The following is a 27,845-nucleotide window of genomic DNA, read 5'->3' as shown; positions in this document are numbered from 1 at the left end:
ATGGAGTAAGTCCTCATAGGATATAATGGAGAAAGAAACATGTTCTAATAACATATTCTCAAGGTTAGCTTGCAAAGGTATTCCTCTGTCAAACACTTGAGGGATCTTTTCGATGCTATTCATTTACATAGCAACTCGGTAGACTAGGTCAACATGTCTATGAATAAGTGGTTATCTTGAATATTTGAAATTGTTTAGACTTCCCCCCAATTTTCTTAACATTTTGTATATTGATTTTGTGACATTGCAGAAGAAAAACACACTCATACTTTAACATTGGTTTTTGTACTTTTTTAAAATATAAAACTTGGGGAAAAATCTTCAAATCATGTAAAATTACTTTTTTTTTTTTTTTTTTTTGAGACGGAGTCTCACTCTATTGCCTAGGCTGGAGAACAGTGGCACGGTCTTGGCTCACTGCAACCTCCTCCTTCCAGGTTCAAGAGATTCTCCCTCCTTAGCCTTGTACGGCACCATACCTGACTAACTTTTGTATTTTTAGTAGAGATGGGATTTCACCATGTTGGCCAGGCTAATTGCGAACTCCTGACCTCAAGTGGTCTGCCCGTCTCTGCCTCCCAAAGTGCTGGGATTACAGGTGTGAGTCACTGCACTCAGCTCCTTATAATTACTTTTTAAATACGCTATGAAAGAACTTTAAAAAGTTGAATTCAATAAACATGTATTAAATGTTTTTTATGTATTTTGCATTGTGTTGGGGGAGCTAGGGATTACCAAAATAGTGAGTGAATAAATGTGGAGGGGATAAACTATGCCCAGAAGATTTATCTTATAATTAAAGGCTTATTTTGTGGAATACCAGTATTAAGAAGACACTGAATACGATTTGATCACCTAAATCTATAAATGATGGAGAAAAAGCTAGGCTACACAATTCATGGGGATAAGACAAGAGGGCTTTCATTTAAAGAGCATACCAGGGTTGGCATGGTGGCTCACGCATATAATCCCAGACCTTTGAGAGGCTGTGGTGGGAGGATTGCTTGAGCTCAGCAGTTTGAGATTAGCCTGGGCAAGGTGGTGAGACCGCCATCTCTACAAAACTAAAAAAAAAAATGCTGTATATGGTGGCGTACACTTGCAGTCCCAGTTACTTGAGAGGCTGAGGTGGAAGGATCACATGAGCCCTGGAGGTCAAGGCTGCAGTAAGCCATGATCACACCACTGCACTCCAGCCTGGGTGACAGACTTTGACCTGGTCTCAAGAAACAAACAAAAACTAACACACCTTCTTGGCAGCCTTGTGTTAGGTGATATGTGTGAGGATGGGTTTAAATATCAGGGTTTATAATTCAATGCGTAGGAATAGTTTGTATGCACATAATCATAATAGTAATACTATTTGAAAAAGTAAGTGTTATAAGAAAGGCATGCTGTTCAAATCAGAGAAGGGAAAACACAAGCAGATGTGTACATGTGAAGACTGGATCTTTAAAGAACAGTATTTAAAATTTCAGTTAGAATATGTTGAGCTGATGGAAAGGTCTAGCAACTGACTGAGAGAGGTGAAGGTCATTGGATTTGAGATGTACATATTGTCAAAGTATGAGACTTTGTGTCGGTCTACATGTGCAGATGTTGTAGTCACAGTTATTCTAAGTACAAACACTTAAACTTGACCACTTAAATATGACATATGGCATTGCAAAATATGACTTGATTTTCTGAAGTAGAGAGCTATTCTCGGTTAAGTTTCTTTTAATTTATGCAATAGTTCTATTTATAGAAAATTCAGTCTATATTAATTAAATCCTTGTAAAAAGTACTGTGTGATATGAAAAATGACATTTTGGTTTAGGCTTGGATAATTGTTGCTGCCCCCTCTCCTTCATGAATAGTCACTGTAAGTCATGGATAATTTGGGTCAGTTTATTTTGTAGCATGTGCTGTGCATTTGTGCATTGCAGGATATCCAGCATTCCTGTAGCTCACCCATTAAGTGCTAGTGGCATCCTCCAATTTTTTTTTTTTTTTTTTTTAATTATAGTCTGAACACATTTTCAGAATTTCCCCATTGAGCATTTCTGGGTTAGACGAAAGAAGGCACAGAGCAGTATGTGGATTAGACCCAAGGAGAAGGCTTCTATTTTGCACAGTGACCAATATGATAGAGATGTGAAGCAGGGCAACAGAATTCAAGTACATTCCTGAAATAGAAATAGAATTGCTGTGGGGCAAGGTGGTAAAGTTTTCTTACTCTCTCAGCCTCCTGTCCACATTTAACTTCTTTCCTCACATCATCTCTAGCCCAGGTGTACCTGGTAGCCTGGTTATGTTAACACTGGTGGCCGAAGTGAGAATTCTTGACTGGTTTTGGTAAAGCGTATAATTTCAGCATTTTGTTTTTTTGCCACTTGAAGGCAGTCACAAAAGATGCCTGATCTTTCTCATGTAAATGTTTATTTCTCTATTTTTTTCTTGCCATTAGGTAAATGTGTTGCATAAAATGTAATCTTTGTATTTCTGTTTGATTGTGAACATATCCAAATGCACTAAAATGCATTGGAATCAGTGAAGATGATCATTGCAATTTTATCTTTTGTTCAAATTGATAAACTTTTAATAGAGCCACTTTTGGCCAACTTTAACAGTTTTTGTTGTCTTGGAAGAATCATCTCATATGCAGCAGATTTACTTCTGATGATCCTGATAAATCAGAAGTATTACTTTCAAAAGATTAATATTATAAAGTCTAGCTTTGTTGAGCTATTTAGATGTTGTGCTTGTTCTACATTTGGTGACGTTTGTAATGTGGAACAGTATTCTTCATTTTAAATAAAAATTTAGAGTGATAAAAAATGATTATTTACCTGGGGCATTAAACCAAATCTGATGAGGTTTTTAGCTTCATTTGTGATGTAAAACCCATAGTGAAGATTAGAAGTAGTTCCTGAAGTATGCATGCCTTGTGAAATATATTTCTAGTTTCAATATCTTTCCTAGGGGAAATGCCCATGCTATGGGAATCACTATGAGTAGCATTAATTGTTATGCTTCTTGGGTCTCCTTGCAAAGAAGCTAGACTTGTAAAAACGAACCTCTTTTTTGCCCTGTAAAGGTCATAGCAACAGACATTGTATTAAAATGGAATAGTATAATGGTCTCTTGACTGGTTTAAATGGTAATACAAAATAATATACAATTATATTGTATGGGTGATATCTTTCATTAAGTTATATTTCTTTCATATTAAAATATATAGAATTTTATGTGAGAAAAATTAAATATTTCATAAAATCCAATTTGTTCTTGTCCCTTAACCTTAACTTTAATATATTACTTATTCTGTGTTTTAAACTGGTAGAAAATAATTTCTTTTCTCTCTGTTTTTATCATAATCTTGAAAATGAAACAGTTAAATCAGTTAATTTCAGCTGCTTTTAAGTTTGTCTTGTGGAGGGTTTCTTCCATGAGATTTTCATAAACTATAACTGAGTTTATATTTACCCTACAGTGAATTGTTTGATTATCCTTTGAAAATTCACATTGGGGTAGCTTATGGTATTGTATTATTTGAGGAGAATTATTTCATCATCTTTGGTATTTGATACAGCTGCTTGTTTTGTTTTCATTACCACAGACTCCTGAAAAGTTTGTGAACACTGAATTTCAAAATCTTCTATTTTCCCACTGCATTATATTATAATCTTAATATCTTTTATTTGAACTTACAGTACTGAATTAATACTTATTTCTAAAATTGGTGTTTGTATTGTTAACAAGAAGATACATTTTTTGCATTTTAATTTTTATCTCCTTAGATGGCAGTCCAAAAACATTTTAGAATTATGATGCATAAGGAATTTAATTACAGTTTCTAAGTCTTACAAAATAAAAAGTATTAATTGGTGTTATTTTAAAATGTGTCATAAAGGACAATATCCTAACTGGGGCTGTTGCTTAAGAGCAATCTGATTTAAGAAAAAGACAAAAAGTAAGATCTTAGGGTATTATAATTTTGTAAATTTTTGTTTCTTGGAATATTTAGAAAAATTGATTTTAGAATGTCTCTTGGAATAGCTAGGCTAGAAAAGGGTGCAAGGAGATTGTAGAATCTTCTAAAGGGAACAGTTTTTACTGCAATGGTAGGGAATAGATGCCTTATAGATGGGAGCTGTGACTCATATTAAAAGCCTTCAAGACAATTTCAGGCTTACTGTAGTCACTTTAGTCTAGGTCTTGGCATTTGATCAGTTGAGGAAGATTTTGAAAAAAATGTATTTCTCTTAACATACTATAGTAGCCAGTCTACAAGATGGGTTCCATTGATTATCACTGCCTAGTAATCATGCTCAAATGTAGTTCTCTGCTGCATTGAATTAGGCTGACCAGTGTAATCCATAAGATACTGCAAAAACGATAGTGTGTGACTTCAAAGGGTAAGTCATAAAATAAATATTGGCTTCTTCCATGCTGTCTTTTGGATTGCTTGCTCAAGGTGGGACAGCTACCATATCATTTGTATGCTTAAGCAGCCCATGGAGAGGCCTATGTAGAGTGGAACTGAGGCTCCTACCAACGATCAGCACCAAGTAGTTGAGCAATCTTGGGAATATATCCTCTAGTTTTAACCAAGCCCGCAACCTTGTGAAAGACCCCAAGTTAGAATCACCTGGTTCAGCTGCTACTGAATTCCTGATCCATAGAAACCATGAGATAATGAATATTTATTTGGTTTAAACCACTAAATTTTAGGGTAATTTTTTATGCAGGATACAGAAGTAATATACACAAAAATAAAAGCAAAGTTTCCACTATGTTGACTGCTCTAAAGGAAAGGTATGCACTACTATAAGAGTGACCAACAGACTTCTGTTTTAATATGGAAGTTTGGGAAAAGCTTGTGAGCTCAGATTCAAAGAACAGGAAAGACATTCCTAACGGAGCAACATGTGAACTGGCCCTGTTGTTGATTCAAGATTTTTTTGCTACTTAGCTCAGCAAGGTCCATGTTCTTGTCTCATGACCAGGAAGAAATAGCCACATGGACATCGAAGAGCGAGTGAGTGGAGTAGAATTTATTAGGCGAAAAGGAAAGCTCTCAGCAAAAAGAGGGGTCCTGAAAGCAGGTTGCCGGTTGCCCACTTCACAGTTGAATAAAAGGGCTTTTTACATACATACTGATGGGCTGGGTTCCCTATTTGTATAAAGCACAAATTCCTGATAGCTTCGCCCCATTCTCCATGTGCGCATGTGGGCTCTTAGTTGGCTGTGGACATGTTTAGGCAACGTCCCTGTGCAAGTTCCCTTATCTGCACAAAACGTGGGTTAGAGGTTCTCCAGGGATCCTTCCCATACTGTCTGTCGAAAGCAAGCTGGCTAACCCCTTTCATTCCCTGCTTCAGCAACTGCTGTTGCAAAAAAGTGGACAATGACCCCTCTTAATTGCCTGCTGCTGACAGGGGGTTAGAGCTCCTCCTGAGGTCAGTTTAAGGGTCCTGGGAAGAATGGCATGTTCATGCAAGATTTCACTTGCATCACCATTTGAAGTTTAATGGCCTCCAAGCAAAAAGGAAGAATTTGGGTTATTAGAAGACATATATCAAAACGAAACAAGGGGATAAGGACCGCTGAAAAATCCCAAGGCTGCCAATGTGCTCAGATAGCTGGTAGCTAGCTATAGTTATACCTGCTAAGATTTGGGTGCATGGGGCTTGGCTTTGGTTAGCTCTTTTGGTCTTATTTTTCCAAACAAAGAAACCTCGGGTTATGGGCACTGTATTTATTCTTATCACCTGGTAGGATTTGCAGGATAATTGCCCAGAACTAGAATATTGATCCAGATTTTTATCACCCATCCCTTTTGTTTCTTCTGAGCTACAGCCAGAGATTGCTGGTTGGTTCACAGGAATAAACCGGGTTAGTTTAAAATGTAGGCAAAAACTTAAAAACAACTGATGAGATTAGAATTTAATGACCAGTGTATGATAAGTTTTGAGGCATAATTTTTCTCTCTCCAGTCCTCATTTTTGTCAGAAACAAATCGTGATAGGACTGAGTTGTTGGTAAAATAAACTTTAGTCCTATACTTGGCCAGATTATTGGTGCAGCAAGAATAATTATTTTTCACATAGGCCTTTAAGTTGGCTTTGATGGAACTCTGTTCCATGAGGAATCTCAGATAAGACCTTTAAAAGCTGAGCCCAGTCATGGGTTTGTACCCTCAAATACCTATGAGTGGGTAAATTCCTTCCTTCTTGAGGTCACAAGAACCTGGGGCTCCTGGGCCTGTTAGAAGGTGATATTCTTTACTCACTACAGGTTAGTAACCCTTTATGGGGACTGTGTAGACAAGGTATGAGACCAGATTTCCCAAGGGGCTTTTATTGGCTCTGCAAGCCACGCTTGATTCCTTAAAGGGAAGCAAACCCTTCCAGTTAAAACCTTGGTGAAACAACCAGTTTCTGCCAATCGTGTCCTGTTGCAAAGGAAAATGAATTCTTATTGCATAGATGCAAATAACTATATTGCCATAAGTTAAGAATACTCACAAATAGTTTCCAAATTCTGGAGATGCCAGGTGGGGAGAAACAAATATCCTCCAAATTTTGTTCACAGGAGTATACCTTACTCAATTATTGAAGGCTGTAAATAGCTCAAAATAAGTTACCTTGACTCTAAAAACAAAACAAGGATCAGCAACATTTTAAGCACAAAAGGCTAAAAAGATTACTTCAGTTTTCTGTTAGTTCAGTCCACTCTGTTAACTCTTGTTCTACTTGATATTCATGAACATTTCAGCTTTTCATGAGTCCTATATGTTTCTCTCTATTTCAATGTCCCAATCTCCAAAGATACCAGAAACCTGCCTCTAGGAGCACCTGTCAAATTCCTATATCTGATTATAAGCCATCTTTTGAAAAGGATCAAAGCTAGACAACAATTGTCTGTGAATAACAAAATGTCCAGGGTAGTTACCTCAAAAAGACGATTGTCAAAGAAATTTGTTCATTTCTGTAGTAATATGGTTTGACTGTGTCCCCACTCAGATCTCACCTTGAATTGTAATAATCCCCCTTGTGTCAAGGGTGGCCACGTGGAGATAATGGAATCATGGGGGCGGTTTTCCCTATACTGTTCTCATAGTAGTAAGTCTCACAAGATCTGATGGTTTTATAAATAGGAGTTCTGCTGCACAAGCTCTCTTGCCTGCCGCCATGTAAGATGTGCCGTTGTTTCTTCTTAGATTTCTGCTATGATTATGAGGCCTCCCCATCCATGTGGAACTGTGAGTCCATTAAACCTCTTTCCTTTTTAAATTACCCAGTCTTGGGTATATCTTTATTAGCAGAATGAGAACAGACTAATACATGTGGTTTAGAGTAACATAATAACCTTAATTATTATTGATAGCATATACTCAGACATTAGAATTGTAGACATCCCATACAATTTTAGAACATATATTAACATTATTCATTAAAATATAACCTAGAAAGATTAAACATCACTTTGGCAATCCCCCATAACTAAACATGTCAAATAATCCTGTTTACCTCTCTCTTGGGTGCTTTAGGGGTCCTCTGGCATCCAAAAGCTAGGGGTCAGGAAAGACAATTTTTGAAGCTGAAGTTTGATTTTGGGAAACTTGTTAAATATATATGTTAGAGGTTCAAAGCATGTGATATTATGAAATAGAATTCCAGTTTACCATAAGTTCTTTAGCCAAAATGATGACTCAAAAATAAAAAAAAGGCTAAACCTTTCATTATCTTTTACTGTTACATGAAAATCTTGTTTTAGAGAGAAAATGCCAGATTACACCCTTACATTAGTCTACTATTAATGCCAACCTCAATTTTTTGTTTTAGAGGAACCTTACAGATAATTTTATCCAATCTTAGCCAGTTTGACCATGAGGTGAAATTTTTGTAAACCTTTTATAATACTTTACAAATTTTTGTTAAATAGCAGATCAGTGCCTTAAGAAAACCTTGTACTTTTATTTCATTGCTCAATTTATGGAATGACTGTATAATACCTTTTTGAAGTTAATCAATATGTTCTTATATAGAATTTCTTTTGGAAGATTAATTTTTACAAACCTTCCACTCTTTATTTAAACTTTCAGCTTTATCTTATCTAATTCAAAACAATCCTTTAACCCTAGTCCAAAATTTACATTCCCATGCCTTCTGATAATCTTTTACTAAAAGCACATATTAATTTCATTACACACCTTGCAGGTGAATCTATTTTCAGTAGTCTCAATTATATGTTTTAACAGTAACTGTTAGCAATTTTTAATTTTAGTGTAAAGGCTGGTAAGTTGTTTTAATTATGTACTAGGTACAGATAAAGTCTGACTCTTTCTAGCATAGTTAAGGGCGTGGTTAATTCTATATGCCCTCAAGCCTTATCAAATTGTAAAGCAGGCAAGTCAGTTCTCCAAAGCCAAAGAAGCAGTTTGTAACCTTCAAACATGTAGCAAACCTAGTATCTGACCCGCATAATTTAGATCACATATTTACATTTTGAAGACATTTGTATTTTACCAGTTGTCTTCAAAAATGTTTCTATTTCTCAAAGATTAAAGTCACTTGAAGGAACAGGCATAACAGCTTTTTTTTTTTTTTTTATTTCAAAAAATATTTGATCTAAGCACTTATTTTTCTTTAGGCCATTAGAGCTATTTTTTTTTTTATAACCATCACACACATAACACATGTATAATTATACAGACACAGACAGAAGAAGATCCAGTAATTGTAAGATTCTTCATTTTCCAATCTCCTAGTCAGATTATTGGCCTCAGGGTGGTGCCCTTCAAGAGCAGGGCTAGGAAAGCATACAGTTTCTAGGGCACAATAAATGGGTAAAGCTGGAAGACAAAAACAGATTTTGAGAGGAATCTATCCACTTTTAATTCCTGGAGTTTCATGTGGAAAACAGAAGGAATATTTTTTTTTTTTCCCCCAAAATGGGGTTTGTGGCATCTTCTCTGTTTCTCCTCAGGTGTTCTAGGCCATTTATCTTAGGGCCTCTCTTGTGCATTAAGAGTAGCAACACGAAATGGAGAAAAATAATTCATGCGACTGAGAAAAAGTCCTTTTTCCAGAAAAACAAGATCCCATGAAGTGTAAAACATAAAGGCCTTTTACATATACCTATAGCTTGGATATCCACTTTTAATTAAGCTGAGTGCTTTTTAAGAAAATCCTTTGAAATCCCTTATTACCCTACTTTAGCCATGCCAAGTGGCCAATATTTCTACCAAAAGTAACCTCACAGGTGAAACCAACAAGCCTCAATTAAGGTTATGGATTAACTGTGAGTGTACAAGGTATTTTCAAAGAAGTGATGAGCAGTTCCTACAAAATCTGGAGTATTAAAAGGTGGCTCAGAGAAAGAAAGATTTAAGAAAGGAAGCTAGAATTTGTTCACAGAGGGGAAGACAATCAGCAAATTCTAAGTCACATGGATACTAACCTGAACGTACTCATTCCCTATGCCAAAATTGAACCCAGGCCACCATTTTAAAATGGCAGAGGCCAGAAGAAAGTACTGCCATGTGTTTACAAGGTCAAGCTCCCAAGGACGTAAAAGAAAATGGAAACCTGCTGCAAAGTTTGTTACTGCCCAGTTTGCTGGTTGGCTTGAACAACAGGCTTATGGGGTCCTAGGCTTGCATTCTATCCTAAGATATTCCTCCTTATCATGGAACCATGCAGAAAGACACAAAAAACAAAACAGATTGACTACAGCCTAAGACTAGCCTCACAAATCATTTTCTTCCATTAATCCAGACTTTACAGAGGATGCAAACATTTTTATCATTTTTTCAACCAGTCTGCACAGGGAGAGGGAGGCCCGAAGTCCAACTGTTAAGAACTTTTACCCTTTTACCAGCATGTCAGTCTTCTGGGTTTCCTTCCCCTGAGCTCACTTTTAAGCCAAGCAGTTTAAGGTTTGGGGAAACTAACTTTTCCTACTTTGGGGGATACATCTGAGGGGAGTGTCCTGTGGTATGGGGGCACAATTACCCATCTGTGAAGAGAAGACAGAGTAAGGATTTTCTTTTTTTCCTCAAAAGAATCCCAGTGATTTAGGAGGCATTTGAGAGAAATACAGACTGAAGATGATTGGTTACTCATCTAGAAAGAGGGGAACAAGGCATCCCTAGTTCCTTTTTTCTCCCAGTGAATACCTGGGATATGTGAGGGAGAGAGAGAAGAGCCGTCCTCTTTTCTTTCTTCTGTCCTTACATCCCTGAGTCCCTGTAACCTTGGGAGGGTGCAGACCATGGGTGCCAATGTGGCTTTTCACCCTTGTTAACAGGGGGCCTAGGAGGTGGGAATTGTCCACATTTACCCACATGCTGCCTTTCAGCTGCTGTCAGTAACCTTTGAGTTTCCTAGACCTTGTCTATGCCATGGATGCTAGCATGACCTCTATCCGTGAAATGGGAGGGGTCCTAATTGGCAGGAATGAGTCATGCTAAGATAAATCTGTGGTGCTGAGTCCTCAAACAAGGGAGAGTAAAGGGTGTCTTGTGAGTTGGGGTCCTGGCCTAATAAAATATTTTCCAAAAGGAAAACAAACAAAAACTCTCACATAGAAAAGCTCCCTGTTTTCTCAGGGCCATGTTAGAAAAGAAAAAACAAAAAAAACAAAAATACAGCTTAAATGCAGGATGGGGAAAATGCCTGAGGGAAAATCCTCTAGCTCTATACAAATGGGTTCCTCCAACAGGGAGAGAAACTCTTAGTCATTGTACCCTCATTTTGGCAAGGCCAGGAGTGGAAAGACTCTGTGGGCCCATGGCAGGAGTGGATGGTGAGCAGGAATTGCTGGCCAGCTGGCTGTGCAGGACCCGAGACTGCCCTGGGGCCCAGGTGGCGGCTGCAACTCATTCCTGCCCCATGTGGTTGTTGGATGTAGCATGTGCATGTGCAGACATGGCAATACACCCCAGCTGGGAGGGAAGCAGGGAGGATAGGCACCTCCGCTTGCCTTTCTGTTCCGAGCGTGCACCCGGGCTGTTGGGGTAGGGGTGTGGGAAGTGCCTCTAAGAACAGTCGGAAATCGCATTGTTCTGAATGGCATTTCTGATGGCTGGGCTAAATGCTCACTCTAGCTAGTAATATCTGCAGTTTGCAGCAACATCTTTAACATTATAAAAGAAGAGACAGGTACCATGATAGTCCTGGAACAAAAGAAGGAAAATACTGTGGGAAAGACTGGATTGGAATAAGGCCGACATTCCCAACCCTCGAGAGTGATGGGGGGTTTTTGGGGTACTCTCCAGCATCCTGTCCTCTGTTGCTGTGCCATTCATTCTTCTTTGGCTCACCAGAGGTTGGGTGCTGCATCTACCTTCAGAAAAAGTCTGAGGAGGAGAAGGCTCGGAAATGAAAGTGAAAGGTTTTGGATCTGCAATTTACTCATCTGCCAGGTATTCTGAACTTGTCCCCAAAATGATGAAGGATTTTTTTGCTCCTTAGCTCAACTAGGTCTGGGTTCTTGTCTCATTACCAGGAAGAAAGAGCCATGTGGCCATCAAAGAGTGAGTGGAGTAGAATTTATTAGGTGAAAAGGAAAGCTCTCAGCAAAAAGAGGGGTCCTGAAAGCAGGTTGCTGGTTGCCCCCTTCACAGTTGAACACAAGGGTGTTTTACATACATGCTGATGGGGCTGTGTTCCCTGTTTGTATAAGGTATGAATTCCTGGTGGATTCACCCCATTTCCCCTGTGGGCATATGGGCCCTTATTCTGCTGTGGCATGTTTAGTCAAAGCTCCTGTTCAAGTTCCCTTATCTGGACCAAACACATGTGGGAGGTTGTCTAGGGACCCTTTCCTTACTGTATGCCTGAAGCTGGGTAACTCCTTTCATTATTATAGCCAAATAGGTTCTTCTTGCCCGATGCCCAGAAAGTTAATATGCTGAGAACAGCAGTAGTTGCAGCAGAGATAGTGTTTACTCATAACACTTTAATTGGGAGGAGGATGGGAGATATTTCTCAAATCTGCCTCTCTAAGAGTGTGGAGACTAGGGTTTTTAGGGGTAATTTGGTGGGCAGAGCACTAGGGAATAGGTATTGCTGATTGATTGGGGATGAAATCATGGGATTGTCCAAACTGTCTTCATGTGCTGAGTCAGTATCTGGGTGCGGGGTTTACAGGACTGGTTGAGTCAGTTCCTTGGTATGAATCACGGTCCTGTTGGTATCAGGTGGTATGGCTGAATGCACGAGTCTGAAAAATATCTGAAAGATCAATCTTACGTTTTGATAATAGTGCTATTATCTAAAGGAGCAACTGGGGAAGACTTTGACTTTGGGAGACAGAGACAGAGTCAGAGGCAGGAGGGTTGCTTAAGCCCAGAAGTTGGAGACCAGCCTTGGCAACATGGTGAAACCCTGTCTCTACAAAAAATTTAAAAACAAAATTATTCTGGCATGGTGGCATACACCTGTTGTCTCAGCTACTTGGGAGGCTGAATTGTGAGGATCGCTTGATCCGGAATGTCAAGGCTGCAGTGAACTGAGATCGCACCACTGCACTCCAGCATGCTTAACACACTGAAACCCTGTATCAAAATAAAAATAAAATAAAATAAATCTTGCGACCTCCAGCTATGTGACTCCTGAGTAGTAAGCAAGCTAGGGAACAATGGCTGGTGATTGCTTAATTACGCTTATAGCTTAACAGAATTCAAGTCTTTACCATAATTGTAACCTTATGGACTTTCATTATTTTCACAAACGCAGTTTCCATCCTGAACAAAGAGGAGGGTTAGTTTTAGGCAGGGACTGTTATCATCCTTGCTTTAAACTATAAACTAAATTCCTCCTATAGTTAGCTTGGCCTACACGGGGGAATGAACAAACAGCTTATGAGGTTAGAAGTGAGATGAAGTCAGCTATGTTAGATTTCTCTCAATCATATTCTTTGCAAAGGCAGTTTTACTGTTGTAGGAAAAAGCAGGACACTTCTGAGAAACCAAATGTCAAAAGCCAAAATGAAAACAAATTTAGTTTAAAGATGTTAATTGGCTTTATTTGCAATTCTAGAATTGGATAACACTTCATTCCATAAAGCAGAATGAGTGTTACAGAGAGTGGACCAGAGGAGATTGATTTTATAGATAGAAAAGGGCCAAAGAAAAGAGAAACAAAGAACAAAGAGTAGATTGGTCACTTGAAAGTTACTTTTCTAGAAAGGCAAGAACAGGGAAACAGCATAATAAAAAATATTAATATCAGGTTACTTAAGTTTATTTATTTTTGGGTAAGTGTTAAAGGAAGAAGGAAATTCATTATCTTGCTGACTGGCCTATTTTGGAAATTTGGCTGTCATTTTTCTCTCCTGATTTATTGGAAAGTCAAATAACAACTTAGTTTTGATTTGGTGACTGGGAACTTCAATGCTTTGATTTAGATTTTTAGTTTAGTGTATTGGGGCCTAGTGCAGGAGCTTCGCCCAAAACAGTAGATTTCTGTAATTTTTATTTAACGTGAAAGCACAGTGTGGCTAAGTGTAGACAGCAAGGATGTATGGAAAAAGATGAAGTTAAGAAGAACAAAAATGCTAGGCCTTAGACCATATTAAGAATATTGGTCTTTATTTTAAAAGCTGTGGGAATTCACTGAAAATTCATTAAATTCATTTTGATCAGAGGATGTGGGCTAACTAGATTAGATAGATATTTTGTAAAGAACATTCAGATTGCCTTGTGGAAAATAGAAGTGGTAGGCTGGGAGTGGGTTGTGCAAGAGTAGATGAAAGGAGACCAGTTAGAAAGCAACTGTATTTATTGAAAGAGATGGTGATAGTTTAGATAGAGTGGTAACAGTTTAAATGGACAGAGGTGGGCAGATATGAGGGGTTTTGAATATAAAATAAACAATCTGATGAAGAGCTAGATATGGGAAGTGAAGAGAGGGAACTGTTAAGGTAAGTGTGTGGCCTTGTCGTAGGATGAACTAGGACTCTTTTTTTTTTTTTTTCCCTTAATAGAAGATCACATATTTTGTTTTGGACATGTTTTTAGATGCTTTTCAGACAGCCAGAATAGAGTTTCAAGAGTCAGTTAGATACAGTGTTTTGGAGCTCAGAGGTAATGTTTGAGCATGAGACAAAAATTTACCAGATTTAATTCTTATTAAGTCATAACCCACGTGATACAGTCCTTGAGGAGTCTTATAGTCAAAAAAACATAGTCCATTAAAACTACAATTATTTAAAAATAATGCAAGTTCTTTATGCATTTCTCAAAACCATGAAGGGACTCTTAATTCCCAGCAGTACTCTCTAGTATTGCTCTTGTTCCCTTTCTCATCTTTTGTTTTCATCAGATGCAGCTGGTGTGCCATTCTTTTTTCAAAAACTACTGAAGAAGCTACCCCTCTACTCTCATCCAGGCTAGCTTTTATTCTAATTCATCCTTCTTCTTTTGTACTTTGCTCTGTATTATTTACGTTGATGTAACTGTTACTATTTTGACAACATAGGACCTTCCTTGCAGTGGATGATAGGGAAAGAAGCTGGTAGCATAAAGCCAGATGTTCCTTTGATGCTTTAGGAAGAGGAAAGTCAGGGAACACTTATGGGAACAAAGACGCATTAATGATTTTTGTCATGTAACTGAATGATCAGCATGTAAGTAAAAACGAAAACCATGAGCCTAGATGAATTTTGCCTTGAGAAAACACATCCTGATCCTTGAGTAGTTCCGTCATTTAATAACTCAGTTTAGGAAGATAAGCATAGAGGAGACCGATTAGGATCTCTGTTGACATCTGACTGGAACTTCATAGCTAACTCTTGCTTTAGGCTGCAGCCTAGGCATTTGTTTCTTTGAAAACCCTTTTTTGACATTTCATTTCCAGGTTAGGTTCTGCTCCAGCAGGCACTGATTGCTCATTATGGTCCTTATCATTGCTATAATTTATTTAATTGCATGTGGTCCCCAATAGACTCTAACCTCTGGGAGGAGGAGAGACAAGTTCTTCATTTTAACCCCAGTAAGTGTAATCTTTTATGTAGTGGATCGCAATAAGCATTTGTTTAATTCAGGCAGGTATTCTCATTTGGCTCATTAGGTTTCATAATGTGTATGTCAATATTTTCTACTTAGCTTACTGTCAAAATATATAGATCCGCTCTTTAGAAAACAACATAAAATAGCTGTACTCCAGCTTCTTATATCAGATTATGACTTTGACCTCTCTGTCACCTAATACTTATAAAAACTTTGGGGGAAATAAAATTTATGAAGGACTGCAATGTACTTAGACCATATAATTTTCACACTCTTAGAATTACTCTTACACATGTTTCACTGATATTCCATAGCTTATATAGAGGAATATTAAAAGTAATGCAACTTTGAAACTGATTATTGTGTTTACTCCAGAGATGGAGGAGGAAGTGGTAATTTACTATCTTACCAGTTTATGAGGACTAATAGGATTTTTTTCTTTTTTTTCCTTTTTTTTTTTTTTTTTTTTGAGACAGAGTCTTGCTCTGTTGCCCAGGCTGGAGTGCAGTGGCGCAATCTCGGCTGACTGCAAGCTCTGCCTCCCGGGTTCACGCCATTCTCCTGCCTCAGCCTCCTGAGTAGCTGGGACTACAGGCGCCCGCCACTGCGCCCGGCTAATTTTTTGTATTTTTAGTAGAGACGGGGTTTCACTGTGGTCATGATCTCCTGACCTTGTGATCCGCCCGCCTTGGCCTCCCAAAGTGCTGGGATTACAGGCGTGAGCCACTGCGCCTGGCCAGGATTTTTTTTTCAAAGTGCAGTAGCAGGAAGGCTTATTTTGAATGACCAGGGTTTAGATGTATATGTGCGTGTGTGTAATTTTTGGTGGATATAGTGAATGATGCAACCATTTATGTTTCTCTCTTTGCAGTGGCTTTTAGGGAACTCACTGGTAAATTTTGTGGCCTGCTTATATTAAAGGATGTAAACATTGTATGTCCTTTCTTTTGAGTGACAGTCATACCACTGATTATACTTTTTTTTGGACACATTTTATTCAGATAGCAGTTTGATCACACATGATCCAAGAACACTCAAATAGTAAATAAAATATAATCAGATGTTAAAGACTTGTTGTCAAACGTTATAGGCAATGAGGCAATGCTTACTTATGATTGCTCCAATATAAAACCACATTTACACCTCAGTGGCCACTGAACCATTCAGCACAGCTTCCTTAACTGTCAGCTGTTAGAAGCTAGCAGTGTGAGCACTGTTGACTATTTTTTTCAGGCTCTGAATAGCTGTCAGGATCTCAGTAGGAGTTGGAGGAGTTAGCTCAACTTTGGCTTAGTATCTAAATGCGGCCAATGTAGGCTTCAAATAAGTCACAGCAGTGTTCACTAGTGTTGGAGCCTCCTCCTCCAGGTTTCAGACAAATCGGACCATGATTTTAGGATGAAAAATCCATGGCCCCAAATGGCTAGCTAATTATACTTTTAAAATTCCTCTTATCTTTATTGCTACCTTCGTCTCTTTCCTATTTCCATTTCTTTACTGTTTTACTTTCTGTACTTTCTGTACTTTGTAAGTCATCTCAGAATTTTTTGAATTTAAAATTTTTTAAAATTTTTCATATGGCATGAAAAAATTACTTGTAGACATCTATAACATAATGGATCTCTTATTGGTAATTTGTTTGGGAACTGACTTGGTACTAATTGGTACTAACTTTGATTTCTCTCACTGGATTCCTAGACTCTCCAGGATGTTAGGACAGGCTGTGGCCTGTGGAACACCTCGTCTTGTACATTCTGTTTTCTGAATAAAGGGTCTTCTTTGTTTTCCCTGCAACGAGTGGTCTTTTGTTCCTCATTTCTGTGGTCCATTACCCATTCTCCCAACCCAATGGCATGTCAAAACTATTTAAAATTTTAAAAAACTATTAATATAATTGCCTATTAATAAAACTTTATAATAATAATTATAATTGCTTATTTAAAAACTATTAATATAATTGCTTATTAACAAAACTGTATTACTCTGATTTAATAAACTGAGGTAAACTATATAATAAAAGTTATTGTCCTCTTTTTCATATTATGTTTTATAATTTGAAGAATCATTTAAAGCTTTAGATTTATTCTAGAAAAGTCTATAATTGAATCATACCATGATAAGCTAAATCTGAAAATGTAAGAAAGTTTCTATGGGATAGATGTATGATGATTTTAGGCTTTTCTTCAAGTCTGGATTTTGTTTCCACTGCTATTTTAATGAGTTAGGAAATATGAGATATTTAAATATGATGAGGTGAAGTTCATTGAACACTTTAATGTTGGTTATATTATTTATATCCTCTATATAGTTTAAAAAACAACTAGCATATTTTATAGATATATTTGCAAGACTGATTTTAAAATAATATGTTTTCATTGTTTTGTTAACAAATCAAACTTCAAGCTATTTCTGACTGTTAAACCTTTCTGGAAAGTTGTTCCATATCCTTCCGGTCATCTAAATTTATCACAAGGTTTTAACTAAGAAGGTTGGTGAACCCTCTTTCCTTTTGATCTTGCATCCTGGCGAGTGCTTGAATATTTCTTGTGTAAGAAAAGTTTTGGTAGATGAGTCAGTGCACTGAGTCATAGGCAGCATGAAGCCTCTAGTGTTCTATACTAACTAATTGGAAACAGTTTCAAAATTAATTAAGGCACAGTTGTCAGCTCAGTGTTACTGATTGACATCCCACCAAAGTATTTTGTCTTTTGGCAACTTGGTTAATTGTTCTTTGGTATTTAGATTTTTGTTTTGCTTTATAGATTTTTAAAAATCTGTTGAATAGACCTATAGTTACCATGTTGATTTTTATTTTTTAGAATCCTGTTATGAACCCTGTGTCATTGTGATTAATTTCTTCCTTACTTGATGCCTTTTTTTCTCTTAAAAATATTCAATACAATATCTTTTCTTTTTATCTTGCTAATTTATCAGTCTATGAGAAAGTCTGTTATGCTCCACACAAACCAGTTCATAAGTAAAAGCATATTGATTTGTTCAATAATAGCCCAGTATCCAATTAAACATTATGTTTTACTTAATAAAAAACAAATTAAGTGGCTTGCTTACATTCCTTTACATTGCATTAATTTGACCTTAATAAATTCATTAAAAATGACGTTTAAAAAAGTCTCTTCCTTCATTAGGTTCATATTTATTTAAAATAAAGTATTCGAAAGAAAGTATTTCATTTATATAAAGAATTTTGCAAGGAGGGATTGATTAGGTGTTCTTCATGTTTATGGAAGAATAAACAAAAGGAAATCAAGACCAGGAAGGTATTTTGGCTGAAGAGAGCAAGTATGTGCTGGCAAAATGATAAAATGCTAGAATGGATTACTGAATAAAATAAGAAAAGAAGAGAACTCACATATTAAAGACCTGATAGGTTTCAGGCACTTTACATATATTATTTCTCTAAATCCTCCCAGCATCTATGAGATGGAAATTATTTACCTATAATCAAATGTGGATCTTGAAGCCTCAACAATATCTGTATAATAAACACCTAAGGCAATCTACAACAGCATTTTAGTGTGCTGTCTAGTGCCAGATTCAGGCATTATGCTAAAGGAAAATTCAGGAAAAGCATTTGATCTAGTTACAAAGTAGACAATCTTTAGGGCAATAAGTGGATTACACACCCTTCAGTCATTCCTCTGAAACATTTCTTTTGAAGTTATTGATTGAAATTGAGACACATTTTATAATTGATGACATGCTATAATTTAATTGGCAGTATCTTTTCTTCATGATATGTAAAATTAATGCTGCATCACATAATCAGTATCATCTTAGATTTGATAGAGTACAGTAGATGGTCGGTCTTTGATGGAATACCATATATGATCTTTATCACTCATTAGAAAACTTTAAGAACAATGGTAACCTATTGGTTTTTTGTTCAGTATCCCTAAGTTCTGATGAGATGATCTTTGAAAAATTCTGTGGTCAAATGTGTTTTAAAAATACAGCATAATCTATTCTTCTCCTGGAGATTTTCAGTGCAAACTAACATATAAGAATTCTAGTAAAACAAACAAACGAACAAACAAACAAACACAAAACCAACATTTTTACCTTTGTTTAACCCATTGTACAAACTTATTTGATCATATATTTCCTCCACCCTGACAAACTCTTTTTTACTTACCTAGTTTTCAAAGGACATTATGCATGTGCCTGAGGAGTTTAATGCTTTATCTAACTTTGGGAAATGCTGGGTTACTTGGTCTTTTACCTAAAATTGAGTATTACCAGTTAGAGTCTAAATCTTTCTGAGGGTCCACACAGTTTTCTCTCCAGTCTTCTTATCCAACCTCATTTTATTTATGTATATTTTGCTCATAGGTTGGCCAGACCCGCATTACCAATTTCTTATTTTTTGTTTCAACTTTTACTTCTTGAGTCATATCTTGGTATATAGTTTTTCATTTACTAATAAATTGTGATATTTGAAATTTATTAACTGGATGTTTAGAATTTCATTAAAGATTCTAAATAGAGAATTAATGGTCATGTATAAATTGGAAAGGAAAAAAAATCAATTTTTCTGACATTTTATGATACCTAAAAGTCAGTAGGTTATGGTAGCCTTATTTCCACGTTACACTGATTGCTTCACAGGTACAACATTTTTCATCTACAAAGATTCTCTGAAGAGTGAATCTCCCTTCCCTGCTATTTTTCTTGTTTCTTTCTTCACTCCCTGGCCGTCACATCTTCCTTCCCCACTTCCCTCTACCTTCTCTCAAAAATCTGGACTCAACTTATTTACTGATTCTATGTTCTTTCAGCATTATTTAATTCTTTAATATTGGGTCATGCTTATTTCCAATTATATTTTCCATTTTTATAATTTTGCTTCTCTAGCCCTACTTTTAGCACTTGACAAGAGAACTTGTCTAAGTCTTTGGCTTTTTATACCTAAGCTAAATGAGTTACTATTTACCAATCTCCCTGATTGTCACAGTAGTTTATCACATTTAAGTCACCAAGGGATTGAGATAAGCTGATTTTATTTCAACTTTTTCAAAATTCTTCCTTACCTATGGTATTCGTAGTCATGGTCTATGCTTGTGGTGGTCAGTCCTGTCAAGTAGTATTCTTAAGTTTGCTTTGTTCCTATCACTGTGCTAACCATCTTAGACTTTATATATTCTGTGTTTTTAAACACTCTGATCTCAGTGAGGAAAAATCCATTAATTTGTAACTTATTGCATTCATAGCATAATAATACTGCATTAAAAGGATGGGAAATGAGAATAGAAATGTGGATTGGTACCACATTGTGTAGCAGTTTGACTGCCAGACCAGACACTGCTAGGCTAAGGCAGCTTTTCAGAAAGGGAATAATACACTTTATTTTTCTTGTTCTGCCATGTAGTTAGCCTAAACACTTGAATTATTTCAAGTAGGAGCTTGGTACTTTATCATCACGTCTTCTGGACTTCAATTAATTTTTTTTTTTTTTTTTTTTTTTTTAGCCATTTCTACTTTGAAGAACCTATGTAATAGGATTTTTCTGATAATTAGATTAGAAGTTGTTCATAAAGTGTTTAACAAACAGTACTTGGTACAGACAGAGATGATAATATAATGACAAAAATATTGGATTATGGATGTAGCTGAAGTGTGTGTGTGTTTGTGTGGCAGGGGTGAGTGGTGGGTGTTGAACTACCAAATCTGCTCTCATCTAGCCAAACTGCCATGTATCAGATGTACTACACCAGGGCCATTCTTGCAGTTTACATTTTTTAGACTGGAAATCAAGAGACCTGGGTTCTTACACCAACTCTCTGTTACTTTGCAGGTTACCTTTCCTTCTAGGCCATGGTGCCTTCATAGATAAAATAATGAATTTGGATTAGGTAATTATTAGATTTAAAATATATGATTCTTTAGGGATAGGCAACGAGTGGCTGAAGATCCATTAAGGAGAACATGTAAGTAGGATCATCTCTTTTATCTCATTGCACTGTTTCTGATGGATTACCCAAAACCAAACTGGCATATGACTTCGGAATTCATTTGCTTCCCATAGAAAAATTATTTTCAATACAAAAAGGCCTATGTAGAAAAGCACTATAACAAAACAGTACTTAAATTTTATTTAAAATATATTTGCATTTCTCAAATTGAGAGTCAATAAAGAAAATTCCAAGGCAAGAAAGCATCTTTGAGATGCTTTGCAATTAGAAACACTCATGGAGACAACTGAAGAATTTAGAAAAATAAATTGAATAATATTTGATAAATTTAGACTCTCAGCAAACCCAGGACCCAATGTAGCTTCTTTGAATTTCAAATACAGAAACTATAGGCCTGCCATTACTCAGGGTACATCTCTTGGGCAGGCAGTCCTAAACTCCTGGTCAGATTAGGTTTGAAAGGTTTAATCAGTTCTTATCCACTGCGCCCCAGCCCTCCAATCTCCTGCAATGCTGTTTTGTGTCTTATTGTCAACAGAGTGGGGCTAGAAGATTTCCAAGATAACTTTCAATTTATTAGTTATACTGCATTAGTATAGTATTGATATTTTTTCGTTTGGCTTTTGTGTTTCATTGGTTCTTTTGTTTTCTCTTTTCTGTTGCCTGTTTTCTATATTCTTTCTTCTTGTTACTGTCTACTTAGGCCATGAAATTGAGATGGATTTGTGTGAGAGATATTGAGGGAACAAAGGAATTGGACTGATGAAGCTTTGCTAACACCTCTTCCTCAAACACACAAACTAACTTTATTATTTTGAATATGGAGAGGGAGGAAACAATGAGAAGACAAAAGGAGAAAAGGTGAAGATAGTGAATTGGAAAAGGTATTTTAAAAATATCTGTACTAACTTTAAAATGGGGGTGATTTTAAAAAATGAAAAATCCCTCTCCTTTATACACATATCCTCTGTGTGATAGAAAAAAAAAAAAAAAAGAAAACCCCTAAAATTTATATGATTTCATTCTAAAGGAAAGAGCTTTGTTGCCTTCTAGTTATCAGTTTAGAAATCCAGCTCATTAGGGTCAGACTGTTAAAACCAAGAAAATCATTGCTGCCTATTCAAGAGTTGAGACTTTAGCTTTACTTTTCTGTGAGTTTTTATTTATCAGAGGTATTCTCAGGAGGTAATGATGAACCTGAAACTGTTCCAGCCTGTGCTGAAATACTCCCACACCATGAGAGTGTAAATTTAACAAATATTATTCAATTTATTTTACTAAATTCTTCGGTTGTCTCAATGAGTGTTTCCAATTGCAAATTGGAATAGATTTAAGCACTCTTTGTAAACCCATGCCAGGAAGTTCTTCCCATTTGAAGTTTTTGCTGTCAGTTAGACTAAGAGGAGGGAATTCCCATCTGTTCAGAGGCAACAGTGACCAAAAAAAAAAAAGAAAAGAAAAAAAGGGTAATAAGAAAAGTTTTCCGTGCTTTTTGTGATGACAAGTTTTCATTGGGATGAGTTAACTCTATTAGCATACTTGACTGCTTAATATTCACCCCTCTCCCTTCTTTAAAACATCATATCCCCACCTTCTCATCTCTTACCATGCTGACTGCAAGAACCTCTTAACTGGCCACTTACTTTCAATACATCTTTTAATTTGCTGTTATATGGATCTCACTTTAGATCTGATCACATCATTTTATAGTGTAATGGTTTGCAAATTACTGGCAAAATGTACAAAGTTCCTTTACCACCAGGCCCATTTTACCCCTTCAACCTCCCCTTCTGCCAACATGCCCTACTTCCTACTTGATACCCATATGAGGCACATAATTTTCTTTTCAGGTCTCTGACTTTGCACATGCTTCTGTCCATTCTTTCTTCCATGATGGCGTTTATTGCACTGTTCACTACCTTGTTTGCTCTTTCTTCCAGGATGGAGTTACTACACTTTTTGTAATTGTCTCTTAACTTGCCTGTTTCCTCTTTAAAACTATGGTGGATTCATACCTACTTTATATATTTCTGGCTTTTAGCACAGTACCTCATTCAATAACTTTATTGCATTACTGTCCCTCCTTCTGTATCTTGTAATTTTCTGGGTGTCTCAGCCCAACAAGGTTTAGGATCTTAAGTAGGCTTATAGCTGTTCTTTAAGACCTGTCAATTTCCTGAGTGATCCTCTCAAAAATTCTTTAATTTTTATACCCACTGTTATTGGTCCCACCCTCTTCCTTCAGATTTCAATAATCAGATACAGTTATTTGCCTCTGAAATAAAGAAGGTAAATTCCCAGCGTGAGTGTCTGGTTTATTTATACTATATAACACTAGTTAGTGGATCTGGCATTTCTGCTTTTATTTCCCGAGACTTTCAGACTTTCCCTTCTGTCTCCTGGACCGCACCTGCTACTTTATGTACATTTTAGATAGGTGAACTGAGATTTAGAGGAGTGAAATGAGTTGTCCAAGATCATGGAGCTAGGAAGTGATATAATTAGTTTTATATGTCCTCAAAGCCTATGTGTGCTTTTTTTTTTTTTTTTTAATTAATTGCAGCACACCGCTAACCTCATAAGCACTTAGGCCTAAGCTGCTCTCTTAAATTATCTACTAATGTCCCTTATGTTGAATTCATTTTTCATTTCCAAATGGATGGCAAGGAGGAAGTGGGCTTTAGGATATAAATTTTTTCTTTTTCGTCAATTTTGATGAAGGGAATTTGTTTATGTGTTTAGTAATAGCTATATGATGGTCACTAAATTTTGTTTTTTAAATATAGTTTGACAGACAAAAAGGGGAAAAATGTTATGAAACATTTCTTTTTTTTAACTCACAGTCTTTGAGGGCCTTTTTTTTTTTTGTACATTGGAAAATAATTTAGAAAAAGTGAAATACAGCCATCTCTTGGTGTACATGAGGGATTGGTTCCGGGATCCCCTTGGATACCAAAATCCAAAGACACTCAAGTCGTTTATATAAAATGTTGTCGTATTTGTATATAGCTGTTACAGGAAAGGGGTCTGTCTGTATCCAGACCTCAAGAGGTGTTCTTAGATCTAGTGCAAAAAGAATTAGAAAGCACGTTTATTAGAAAAGTAAAGGAATAAAAGAATGGCTACTCTATAGGCAGAGTAGCCCTCAGGGCTGCGGTTTGGCTATTTTTATTGTTACTTCTTGATTATATCCTAAACAAGGGTAGATTATTCATGAGTTTTCTGGGAAAGGGGTGGGCAATTCCCAGAACCGAAGGTTCCTCCCCCTTTTAGACCATTATAGGGTAACTTCATGACGTTGCCATGGCATTTGCAAACTGTCATGGCACTGGTGGGAGTGTCTTTTAGCATGCAAATGCATTATAATTAGCATATAATGTAGTGAGGAGGACCAGAGGTCACTTTCATGGCCATCTTGGTTTTGGTGGGTTTGGGCCAGCTTCTTTACACCTTGTTGTATCAGCATGGTCTTTGTGACTATATCTTGTGCTGACCCCCTGCCTCATCCTGTGACTTACAGTGTCTAACCTGCTGTGTCTCAGCCTTGTTTCACCCAGCTCCTATTCAAGATGGATTCATTCTGGTTCAAATACCTCTGACATAACTACACACATCTTCCCTTTAAATCATCTCTAGATTACTTATAATATCTAATACAATGCCTCTCTATCCCTTTATTCCAGTGGATTCAACATAGTACTCTCCATGCTGGCAAATTCAAGTTTTGGTTTTTGGAACTTTCTGGAATGTTTCTTTCTGAATATTTTTGATCCTTGCTTAGTTGAATCCATGGATGGGGAACCCATGAATACAGAGGGCTGACTGTATTCTAATGTGTGATTTACGCAGTTGGGATTGGTTAAATGGAGAGAGAGTGAAGAGATAAAAGAAAAAATTGAGATACATAGGTAGATGAGCCCACCAAAATATTGGTCTGTTGGTTGCTTGTAAGAGAAAATAAAGAATTAGAAAACTTCATTTTACTGTTATACTTACATTTTGTTTGAGTGACCCAGTCTACTACTGAGTGGGCAAAGAATGTGCTTAGAACATGATGGAATTGGCATTTAGAAAATCCAACAGATAAAATATTATACTCACTGACTCATGAAACAGAAACAATTAAGGTCCCAATTTAGCATTCTAAATTGTCCAGATTCTGGGCAGAGGATCTAATCGTTAGGCTCATTTTACAAATATCCATGTGGCAGAGTTGGAAGGATGAGCTAAATGCAGATATCAGTAGTGCTGGGATAAGTTCAGGTTTAAAATTTGAGCCTCTGTTAATCTCTATAAATTGACTCATTTACATTTGTCAATTAATAGAGATATTAGAAATGTAAATTTCTAAATATCAATTGAAATAATAGAGCTGTTTGAATTTTCAAAGTAGGTTCTTACTTGATTTTTCTGTTATTGATTCTTTCATGTGTAACTCATAAGTGCAAAGTTTATCTTAATTTCAGAGGAGCTGGAAAGGAAATTAGGAGGTACAATTTTTAATTGAAGGGGAGATTCTAGCATAGTGGTTAACAACACAGGCTGTGGAGCCAGACTGCTTGAGGACAAATCTATGTTCTTTCTCTTTCTTGTTACTTGCTTTATGATCTTGGAAAAGCCACTTGATTTCCCATTGCTTTTATTTTCTCATTTGTACAATGTGGATAGTATAATACCTACCTTATATGGTAGTAAGTTCTTGGTAAATCTTAACAATTTGTAGTTTCTGCCTTGCCATTAACATGTTCTGTTATCTTTGGCAAGTAACTTTATATCTTTGGGCTTTGTTTATTAACTTTTGTATGAGGGTATAAATAAGCTCTAGTTTATCTTCTAGTTCTAGAACTGATTTTAATAGAATAAAATAGGCATATCACAGCTTATAGAATAAGTGTATGAAAAATACATAAATTTTGTTATTAAGTACTTGAATAAATAAAGTTGTAATGTCAGAGGTCTGTGACTTAGTACTGTATCCCTTTGGACAAGTTGGTTGGCTTCTTTAAGCTTTATTAGTTTTACCTATAAAATAGGATAATAAGAACTCTCTCATACAAGAATTGTGCTGATTTTAAGAAATAACACCTGCAAAATGTCAATTATAATGCCCGATTATATAGTATGTAGTTAATAATGCTACTACCCTTAAATCCCTCTTACACAGGGTCTCTATTTTTCTCAGTTCTGTCTCACAAAGGAATGTCTCTCTAATTTATACATTTGAATTTGTGCCATTCTCAATATGGGATGATTTTAGTGTATGACTTAAGTGAATTTGTGAGACACAACGGAGCAAGTTTTATCCAGTTCTTTTTGAAAGGAAGAGCCATTAAGAAGATACAAAATATAGAAGTTTCTCCTAATGGAATTTATTTTGGCAGGATCAGGATTGAAAATACAAGGAAAAGAGAATTAAGAAAGCAGGTTAAAGGTAAGGTGATCTCTTGATGTCTGCAGCATTAAGGTAGCATTTTATGGGAAAACTGGTCCCAGCTTCTTTCTATCTCATACCTTTATTTTCTTAAGGTTTTTCTCTGGTTTAGGATTGTATTATATCCAATAAATCCTCCCCATTCATAATGATTTTTAGAATGTAATGCTCTCCAATAGGAATATGGCATTGGTTCTTTAACTGGTTTTGTTAGGCCTTGAAGAAACAACAACTAACTTTTCTAAGTTTCAGCATCTTCTTTTACAAGGGGTGGAGGAGAGAATGAGATTAGTTATTTAAATGTTTTCCAGCTCTAAAATGTTATGGTTCCTATTATTAATCTAAGTATGTTGCTCTACACATTCAATCAACCTTAGAAAATGCTACCTTTATTCCAACTAAATTGCCTTTAGAGCCAATTCTTGATCTATCCAGGAACATGGAGCTTATTACTTTACAGCCTCAATAATGCCATCCTTTCTGTCTTTACTTTTACCTTTGTTAAAATTCACTGTCTTTTCCTTCCCACCTCTGCCAGGTTTCTGGAGTGCTCTGTTTGAATTAACGGCCTGTGGACCCTCTTAGCAGAGATGAGAGGCAGAGGGTAGGGAGACTATATTGCATATAGGATCTGCAGGTTTGTGTGAAGGCCAAGGAGGAAAGGGCAATGCAGGGAAGAGGACAAGAGGTTAGGTCTTGGATAAAGACTGTGTGAGTTCAAATTCTGGCTTTTTTGTGTGCTTCAATTTCTTTAAGTGTAATGAGGATAATAACTCCCATAGGACTGTGTTAATGAGATTATATATTTGGTAATGATCTTAAGACAATGCTTCATTCTTAGTAAGCATTAAATAAACGGTAGCTAGTATTAACAGTTATTTTTTTAAAGGGTTTTTACTAAGAACCTTATAAGGATTACATCAGGAAGCAGGCTGTCCCTGTAAGATCACTTATATGCCATTTGAGTGTAAGTACAGTAATTAATAGCACGATCTTCATTTTATGTGGTAAATGTGACTTAGCAGAAACTAATACGACTGAAGTCGAAGACTGAATAAATGTAAATTTCTTCTTTAAGATTAATATTTTGCTTATTACATATATATTTTGTAAGTTCCCATGTGTGTCTAATGTGTTATTATTCTTTATACTTCAGAGTCTAAAATATACCCTATGATAGGAAATTAGATTTGGAAGTCACCGCACAAAAAATCTCATTCATCCCTTGTCCTTTACGGAAGACATGATCCTGAAAGGTACCCAGTTGAGGAAGAAGTAGGAATTGAGGACCTGAAATCCCTATTAAGTTATATACAATTGGAGACATTTTCTATTTTTAAAATGACTATAATGGTTAGAAATTCATCTTTCTATTCATGTCATAAATGTATTTCATTTTTGAGACTTTAACATTAGTAGATTTCAGTGTGTTAAGAAAGTGTATATTTAGTTCAGAATTCCATAATTGTTCCTGACGGTA

The 27,845-nt window shown here is 36.3% G+C and overlaps 1 protein-coding gene and 1 pseudogene across 2 annotated transcripts in view; one reads left to right on the top strand and one right to left on the bottom strand.

The window, feature by feature from the left end:
• Positions 1 to 27,845, top strand: part of METTL15 (methyltransferase like 15) — a 223,070-nt gene that overhangs the window by 26,654 nt on the left and 168,571 nt on the right. The window lies entirely within an intron of this gene.
• Positions 16,082 to 16,393, bottom strand: LOC112606815 (annotated as a pseudogene).

This window comes from Theropithecus gelada, chromosome 14, assembly GCF_003255815.1.
Source record: "Theropithecus gelada isolate Dixy chromosome 14, Tgel_1.0, whole genome shotgun sequence".
Classification (NCBI taxonomy): Eukaryota; Metazoa; Chordata; class Mammalia; order Primates; family Cercopithecidae; genus Theropithecus; species Theropithecus gelada.
The sequence above is the reverse complement of the archived record's forward strand: the minus strand, read 5'-3'. Positions and strand labels throughout refer to the sequence as shown.